This window comes from Trachymyrmex septentrionalis, unplaced genomic scaffold (assembly GCF_001594115.1).
Source record: "Trachymyrmex septentrionalis isolate Tsep2-gDNA-1 unplaced genomic scaffold, Tsep1.0 scaffold25, whole genome shotgun sequence".
Classification (NCBI taxonomy): Eukaryota; Metazoa; Arthropoda; class Insecta; order Hymenoptera; family Formicidae; genus Trachymyrmex; species Trachymyrmex septentrionalis.
The window spans coordinates 2,608,115-2,617,525 of record NW_017305408.1 but is presented as its reverse complement, the minus strand read 5'-3'; the positions used below and the strand labels follow the sequence as shown (position 1 = coordinate 2,617,525).

General features: G+C 39.8%; 1 protein-coding gene across 3 annotated transcripts in view; it reads left to right on the top strand.

Annotated features, from left to right (window-relative positions):
- Nucleotides 1–9,411, top strand: part of LOC108749016 (early growth response protein 1) — a 57,302-nt gene that overhangs the window by 26,657 nt on the left and 21,234 nt on the right. The gene's annotated exons all lie outside the window — the stretch shown is intronic.

Genomic DNA, 9,411 nt, shown 5'->3' with positions numbered 1-9,411 from the left:
AGACGTCATTACTGTCTCTTGCATTACGGACGATAAGATCGATTTTTTTCCATTCCAAAATTGATTTTTTTTTCACTAGATAGCGAACTCTCGTTTGTCTCTGCGACAAACTTTTTGAGGTCTTCACGTTTCAGTATAGATAAAACTATGGTATACCATTAATTTGACCATTTAAACTCTCTAAATCTGAATCAGTAGATAATCATTGATAGTCATTCCCAAGTATGCCACTGAGAATTCACTCAGTGAATTCACGGTGAAATTCAACTTAAAAAATCAATGAAACGTGGAATCCCTAAAAAAAAATATAAATTCAATATATACGCTAAAAAAAAAAAAAAGAAAAAAGATTGACTGCTGCAGCAAATTACATGGTAAAATGTAATTAATGATTGCAGCAGCCGATTCAAAATGCTACGCCATATTCAGCCAATCTTTTCTTTCAGTAAGTGTATGATATCGGACTTGCAAATATCGGTATTTTAATTATATAATGCTCAAACTCCTTTCCTTCCGAATTTCATTAATTCAGATTTAAAGAGGACGTTTTGAATGAACGAATTTATTTGAAATGTCCACATAATAGAACTGTTTCGGAATATCGAGGCCTAACATCGTGATGCATATCTCGATATATGCGCGTACCGGTCGGATTTGGCAGTACTAGCAAGGAGATCGACGAAGTTCTATCGAAGGGGAGCTCTCTCTCATATACTTGGGTATTAACGTCCCCCGCTGAGGCTGATGTTCCTCCTGTACGTCCCGATAGGACATCGGGACATCGCTCACAGTGGCGTCGATCTCTCTTTCTGTCTTTCTTTTTCTCTCTCAAATCGAATCGATACTCGTCTCGACATTCGCATTTCCATAACTGTCGATCTTTTCGACGCCTCTGCGAGAACGCGCAGGTTCTTCATTCCTTCGGTGACTCCCGTTCGTCTCTTCGTGACAAATACGAGCCGGCTGATTGGACCGGCTTACCGTTCCGTCTAATCCGTCGCCTATCTTCTCGTCCATCCGTCCTCCATAATTGTCTTATTGTATTCCTATAAGCTCTTAGGACCGCGGAGTAGAAGAGGCCGGGTGTTCGATGAACCAAATCAATTTTCCTTCACGTGTGTGTCGTGAAAAGAAGCGTAATAGAGAACGCGGTGTGTGGCCGTCTTTAAACACACGCCGAATTACTGTCTTTGACACATCAATGCAAAAAAAAATTATTGTATATTTTATATTAAAATATGAAGATATGAGATTTATAGATGTATTTATAGATGTATATAGATTCATGGATGATTTATAGATCTTTTCGGTATTATTTAACTGTTTAATCCTGCTGTGATCTGTTCGTATTTACTATACGATTGCATCGTTTGGGTCAATATGATGAAAAAATATGATATGATTAAAAAAAAAAACATTTCACAAAAAGAAAAGGATTTTACATTAACAAACGAAGTCATCAAATACCAGCGCAAAGAGTTTTTAATCCAAGTATCAGTAAGAAAATAAATTACATTTTTTTTAATCAAACAGATCCGGACAGGTCAATAAGGTTGAGTGAAATTATAAAAATAAACGTAAACTCTCAAACTTGAACTCGATAACCACTGGTGCACGAAATAACGTAAAGATACGTTTACACATAAACGTGGAAGTCGATTAAATCCTGAAATACCCAATACATTGTACTATCATAGGTAAAATACGTATATTATATAATTCGAAATATTTGCATTTCACTTTTATACTCAAATTAAATGAAGTATGTACAACGGCTTTAATATGCACTAAAGCGAGTGCTTCCAATCGAATTCGCCAATTTCGCCACAAGCTCGCCGGTTTAGCTAAACTTGTGATAATTTAAGTTTGCCGGTAGCGTTGCGAGGAAATCCGCGGCGAATCAGCGTGAAGCGCGAGAGAACATTGTCCGAATCGGCGTTCTTGATGGTTCTTAATGAGCATACGGTAATTCTATTAGGATTAGCCTCGTCCTGGCTGGAATGTTCGGGCAAATGCGTGGGCGTAGATCGGCCGGGGATCGTAGGGAGGGAATAACGATTGCTCGAGAGTCGAGAGTTAGCCGACGCACGTACAGTGCGTAATCCGTCTGCGTATACGCGTGTATACACGCACGCACACGCGAGAGCGCGTATTATACGGCACGAATGCCGAAGAAGCACGAAACGAAAACTCGGCTCCTCCACTCAGCGGTGAACATGTTTCCTGATGGGGTCATCAGCGCGAATTAACATACTGGGTGGACTCGTACGACACGCACACGTGTGCTCGTGGATGGGACCGACGTTTCCATCTGACTCACTGTTCTTTCCTCTTCTCTCTCTCTCTCTCTCTCTCTCTCTCTCTCTCTGTTCCTATCTCTCTTTATCTCATCACGTCTTCTTTCTTGATTCTTGGAGCGTCTCCTGTTTCTTCCTGAGGATCGGTCGAACCAAACAACGACCAAAATTTGCACGAGCCTCAAATTATCTCGTTGTCGACTTCCGATATCCTCTCCAGATTAGCTTTCGATGACGACACGTATTGCGACGGAACGGCGTTATGTTTTCATTCAGAATTGGAAAGAGTGTGAGTTTCGTATATATATAATATTTATATTTGTATGTCTTATCGCGAGGAAACTTATAACGGTACGGTACATTTTCCCTCCGTCGAGCATGGATGTTGGACTGACTCATCGCGGTTCGGTTCAACAGGAAACTCTTGTTCGCCGAAGTCGTAGGAAATCGACAAATAAAAGCGTTTCAAGTTTGAACAGCGAGATCGGTTTGAACGACGAGAGTCGTGTGCAAGCCATTTCCGCGATTGTTGACTCACGAAACTTTCCTCAACGGGCAACGAAAATGGGACATGATACAGAGTAAAACGTCGGACGATCGGTTTTCGGGAATGATTGGGGATTAGAAACGAGATCTTTTACGTTAACAAGGAACTATGACAAACAGATTTCTAGTTTCTTCTCTTTGCGTTCCTGGATTCGATCGATTTCATCGATCCATTCCTCGCTACGTGCTGCTTGACCTCGCTACAAATTTTCAGAAAAAGTATGTCAGTTGGCTACAAGATCGGCTTTTGCGATCTCGAGTCCAGAATGCTTGCGCGCGACTATCACTTTCGATGAAGGTACCACACAACTGTTCCAACCGGTTTTTCTTACTGGCATCGGATTGACTTAGTGTGTACGAGTGCATCGTATCGTCAAATAAACGGGATCGATGAATTCTCTCTGACTGACTACACCAATAATATCAGGAGAAAAGAAATCGAATTGTCTCATCATTGAAAATCGCATGCGCGTTTATCCGGCAAAACATTTTTCCGCGACAAATATTGCAAGTTTATTTACATATATTTATTTTTTTCTTCTCGTTTATACAACCTATAAAGGCTGTGGAACGAATTAAGTAGGATTGCAATTATGTCGAAATAAAACATAGGATAAAATGTGACAGGATCAATAAACGTACTCTAATTGATTGGTTTACATGCTGTAGGAAAATGACATTTTATATTAACAGAAATTAATTCCAATTAGATGGAAGAAATAGATAAATAATATTTATCAAAGTACAGAAAAGACGATATTGTATGCGACAGTACGTAACTTGAACTTCTCTCGGGTAGAGCGAATGGCGGAGGAAATCGATATAAAAGCTTCACGGATAATTACGTTCTCCCAGGACCATGTCCTCCCGTGATGTCACCGTGATCTTGCATCCCACCTCGGCCATTTATTCCAACCAGGACACTGCCGCTACAGGCGAGATGTTAGTGGATCAGGATTATTTGGGTGCGCGCGGAGCGAGTAGATTAGAATGCGCTGAGAAAACCAACCGAGGAGCGAGGAGGAGGAGGTGGAGAAGAAGGTGTACGACGAAATCTCGATTCTCCCAAGAAGTCTCTCTCTCTCTCTCTCTCTCTCGTATTCCGCGTCTCCTCGCAAGTTGGGTCCAACGAGGGAACTGATTTATAACGACCATTCGTTCTAATCGTCCTGTGCATCTTGCGTAGCTCGTCTACCGGAGCACCATCCGTATACGGAGCGGCTCCAAGATGACCGAGTGTCCTCTTGGAATCAGTTTTTTTTTCCCCTAAATAAACATATCAAGGAATTTATATAGTTCCCGAGTAATTAACGGTTAAAAATGCAGAGCATCGGAAGAGGAAATGGAAACGATAAAAAAGATAATAGGCCATCTTTATACACGTATTTAGTGTGGTACTATTCATTTATATTTCATTTCGAACTGTCTTAACTCTTCTGTTAATGCATAATTTTTCACTACCGTATTTCACAGAGTTGAAAATGTAAGAGTGAAAAAAATGAAATAAAATTTGCAAAATGATTCTTTGTTCGAAGAACGGAATTTTTAAGAAACGTCATAACGAAATTTGGACAAAAATATAAAAATTTTTACTATTTAACCCTTTGATGCACGAATTATTCGTTGCAGTCAAATTTTCTAAAACTTCGTACCTAAGGTTTTTTTTGGGTCGCTGATCACGAATCTAGAGTCAATTTAGCAAAATTTAATATGGCGGATCCAATATGACGGACCAAAATTTAAAAAATACTTTATTTGTCTTAAAATTTGATATACAGGAGTTCTTTGGGTCGCCGATTACAAATTTGGAGTAAGTTTTGCAAAATTCAATATGGCGAATTGAATATGACGGACCAAAATTTGAAAAATGTTTTATTTACCTCGAAAATCGATATACAGAGGTCTTTTTGGCTGCAATATCCTTATTCTCGCTCTTACCATAACAGAAGCTTGCAACATTTCAGTAACGTTACATGCCGAGTGAATAACTTATTCGGAATTTCATTTCAAAATTGTAATCATCGACCCCAAAAACTCCAATACATCAATTCTCAAGACAAACAAAACATTTTTTTAAATGTTTGGTTCGCCATATTGGATCCGTCATTCTGAATTTTGAAAATTTGATTTTATTTTCGTAATCAGCGACCCTAAAAAAAAATATATATATATATATATATACATACTTTTTGGTATAAGTTATTAATCAAAATATTATAGAAACGATATATTTCATCATAAACGTTTCGGCCATTATTAGGTCATCTTCAGTATGTTACATAATAAAATTAATTAAATGATAATTTTATATTTCTATATTTTTAACGAACGATTTTAAAATATATGACATTCGCAAAAAAACATCCCGCGTGTAGCGCGCTCCTTTTATTTATTATTTATATATAAAATTCGATACTTGTGTACTCTCGAGTATATCCGTGCACTGGCAGAAGGGTTAATAGGATTCTATTAACATCTTTTCAGATAAATAACTTTTACTATTCTGACAAAAATGAGAATTGCGCATCGTCATCATAGTAGCACTTATACAACATGTATTTATATTTAGGGCCGATGTTTTCTATCCTTAATGGAATTGAAGATCTCGAGCCCGTTAGGAAATTGAAGTTGAGATGTAGTTACATGTACGGTACATATAATGCGCAAAACGTTGCAACCGGTAAGGTAAATCATAAGTCTGAAAGGTGACTCGGTCCATCCGGCCGTGAAATTATTTATTCCGTATAAATGCGATCCGAGGCTCGTGTACGCGAGACTCGCGCGTGTATCCCGTTGGGGGGCGTAGGGCGCGTAGTGAGTAACTAAATCAACGTCATCGGTAAGTTTAATTACGGCAGCGCACAGCAACAAAAGAAATCGGCGCCGCGCCGTGACTCTCGGGTGGTCCACGTGATCGAGAGGAAAAGAGATGCGAGACTAGACTAATCCATTTTATTCGCATTCGTACACATAAATCCCCCCTTCCGTCTCTCATTTCTTGAAAAAAAAAAAAAAGAGAGAACGCTGCGAAAAAGATAAAGAGAGATAACAGAACGTTAGATTACATTTGAAATACTATAAGAGAGAAGTCCTAATCGAGACGTTGCAGAAATACAAAAAGCGCTAATCACTAATAGATGCAAAAATGCGCGAATAAAAACTTACTTTATTACAATAATTATGAAATCACAAGCGTGTCATGACGATCGAGCGATACTCGTATGACTAAACTATTAATACCTGTCACGATCACAGTCGGCAAAAAAAAAGTCCACGTTTGCAAGCAAAAGCCTGAAATTACAAGTCAATAATATGCAACAAAAACTTTATATGATGTGATAACATTTTTTATCCGATCGTATAAAATTACGTACTCTTTGCTTCCCTCTCGCGCTTTGTTTTAGAATAAAAGAAAAGAACATTTTTAATTTGAAATATATAACTTTGGCAAAAAAACTTGTTGCGCGTGCGGCTGTATGCTCCTTTCCGTTTATGTAAAATAAAAACATTTATCTTATTCATTATTCTTTATTACTATTCTCTGTATCTTTATTATTTTTACTATTTCCTCATTTTTCTTCATTATTTCCTTTATTTTTTCTTTTTTTTACTATTGATCCATTTTCATATCAGAAATTTATCATTAACGCCTTTAATACCTTTTTTTTTTTACAGTAACACTGACACTTGTCGTTAAAATAGTTTATGCTTCTTTGAAACAAATACTCAGTCCCTGCTAAAAGCGTTCGCTCCACTTTTATTCGCGTGACCTATTAGCGTCTGCTACGCGAAGCTTTTACGCGAATGCCACGTGCAGCAGCGAGCTTTCAACGACGAAAGAGCAAGACGAGGAGCGTGACAGGATTAATGGAGGAACAAAGAGAGAACAAGAGAGAGAGAGAGAGAGAGAGAGAGAGAGAGAGAGAAACGTTTAGTCGGATACCGGAGGGAGCCTACGAGTTTGCACCTAGAACGAACAGCCGGCGGCACGCGAGGTCGGCACACGAGAGTTACGAAGAAAGAGAACGAGGAAGGGGGAGAGAGGGAGAGAGGGGTGGGGGGGGTGGAGGGGGGCGAGGGCTGCAGCCCATCAGCCCGTTTAATTAATTAAAAGTGCATTAACGGGGGGGTCATCGGCGACGTTCTATGGGGAGGACGAGGGGTTCTCTCCGTGGCGTTAGATACGCATGTAACGATCCTCTGAACCGGAACAACCGCGCTATTACTTTCGTCAACACTACGATCCTCCCCGGCCCCTTTCTCGTAGACTTTCCTTCCCGTAGCTTTTCCGAGCTCCCCGCTCAGTCAAGGATGACCACATTTTCCGTGAGAGACTTCAAATTCACTTGTATCATCTGAGTGTAGTTTCGTAGCTAGAGGCTTGCTGGTTTTCGAATACCCCAGCAAACGAGAATGGATTAAAGTGGATTGAAATTGTTTTCTATCCGAACGCGTATTTCAAATAGCGAATACTCTTTTTGGATTTCAATTCGATGCAATTGGATTGAAAAACTGCTATTTTTCTATTCGAAATGTTGAATTGAACAGTATTCACAGTATGCACAGAGAAAGCTAAGATTATTTTTAGATTGAAAGGCATAGAGATGTGCTCCATGCGATTCCTATGAATGAATAAAAATGCATTCAGGATTGAAAAGCATTCATTTAAATCATTCGTGAATCAATACTTCTGAAAATCTGAATCCATTACAATTTATGGCATGTTTTTTTTTCTTAAATATATCACATTTAAAGTATTGCTCGTTTAAAAAGATCTTTGGTTGAAGTCACATAGAAAAAAAAAAAAGGAATGTGCGCGAAGGGTTTTATTAAATATATATTAGTAAAAATAAAATTACTACAAAAACACTTTGCAGCGACGTGTCCCATCCCAAAAGACGGGGCGCGCAAAGATCTTGTTTACAATATACCGCGTATGTACGATATGTAATTATTTCCTTTTCTTCAAGAGCCCGACGTCGCATACATACGTCCCCGTGCAAATGTGTATATACCCATTATCTTAATTTACAATTTACCGCAATATTTCGCTTATGACAGATTATATGCATTGTGTGCAATTTTATTCGCCCGCTCGTACCCCACGCGTCCCCTTATGAATTAGCGTAGGGGTAAAAAGAAATATCGAGATTACGTCCGCCTGGCCTCGTTCGGCGACGTTATCGGAATCACGCGCAGATAGAATCGAAATACCAGGTGCAAATTACTAGGGAGATGCCCAGGTAGCACGGAAGTTTGACGCGCGCGCATGCTACCAGCTGACTCTCGAGTCCGCGAGGAACGTCAGCGTAGCGTAGCGTGTAATCACGTTAATGCGCCACAACATCGTGAACGAGCCGAGGCGGCCGAGGCGGCCGAGGAGCGATCCCGGTTTCGCCAAAGGGATCATCCCGCGAGTCAGCGGCTCTCTCGAGGAGTGAGTGACTCACGCCTGCCGTCGCTGCTTGCGTAACGAAACCATGAGAGAGTCGATAACGATAATCTTTGGCGAGCGTTCCCTATCGTTGCGTCGCGGCGCGGCGCGGCGAGATGGAAGGAGGAGGAAGGCGATGACGAATCGTCAATGACCATGGCGAGAACCGAATCAGGTTTATATTTACTGATCAGCGTAGTAAACATTAGGAAGTCGACCGTGGAATTTTTTTTTTTTTTTTTTTTTCTTTCTTTCTTTTCTTTTTTGTTATACGCGAAAATGTGAGAGGTAGGGAGAATCTTCGATCTTTCGAGTCCGATTTATCCGAAGCGCGATTATACAAATTTGTTGACGGAGTGTGTAAACGAGCGAAATTAGAACGTAGTAAAGAGCCATTAATCTTTTTTGGTCTACAAATTTGCGTCATTAGTATGAATTAGGCGCCGATGAGAAAGTATGGTTAAACGAAAGTATCTTCGGACTCTCGGCTGATCAAAATGATCAACGGTTTCGCTGTGTGTTAATCGCCGTTTGTCGTTGCACCTGGATTTATGCATCCCAGAGAATGTGCGCGCGGTCGCGTGGTAATATATGACCTGAGGTGTCCTAATGAGGGGAGTGGATCCGCAGGATGTGCAGATCGCGTGAGACGAGCGTCTAACAATGCGAGAGATCGATGATGAAGCGTACCGTGCCGTGATGAAGCGAAGAAACGAGAATAGTTGGCATGGCGGCCGAGTCGACGAGAAGAGAGAATCCAATATTCGATTAAAAAAAAAATATATATATATATATATATGTATATATATTCTTTGTAATCGATGATTCGTTGAAGAACGTTAATTGATTAATCTTCAGACAGAGCTTCGGAGGTCTATTTTTCAAATCTTATAGCTTTTCTTTCGAACAAGATTTGTTATAATTCATTATTTTTCATTGTATCTCTGCTTCTAAAATATGCCACCATTTCAGCGTCACTAATGGCTTCCCCGTTCTACACTCTAAATTTCTTGCAGTGAAATCTCACTCCAAGAAAGTGAAAATACAATCACCCTTCAATTCTTGAAAGAGAGTAACAATTTTCACTCTTTTTCGAGTGAATTTTTACTTCAAAAGAGTGAATTCTCACTCCAA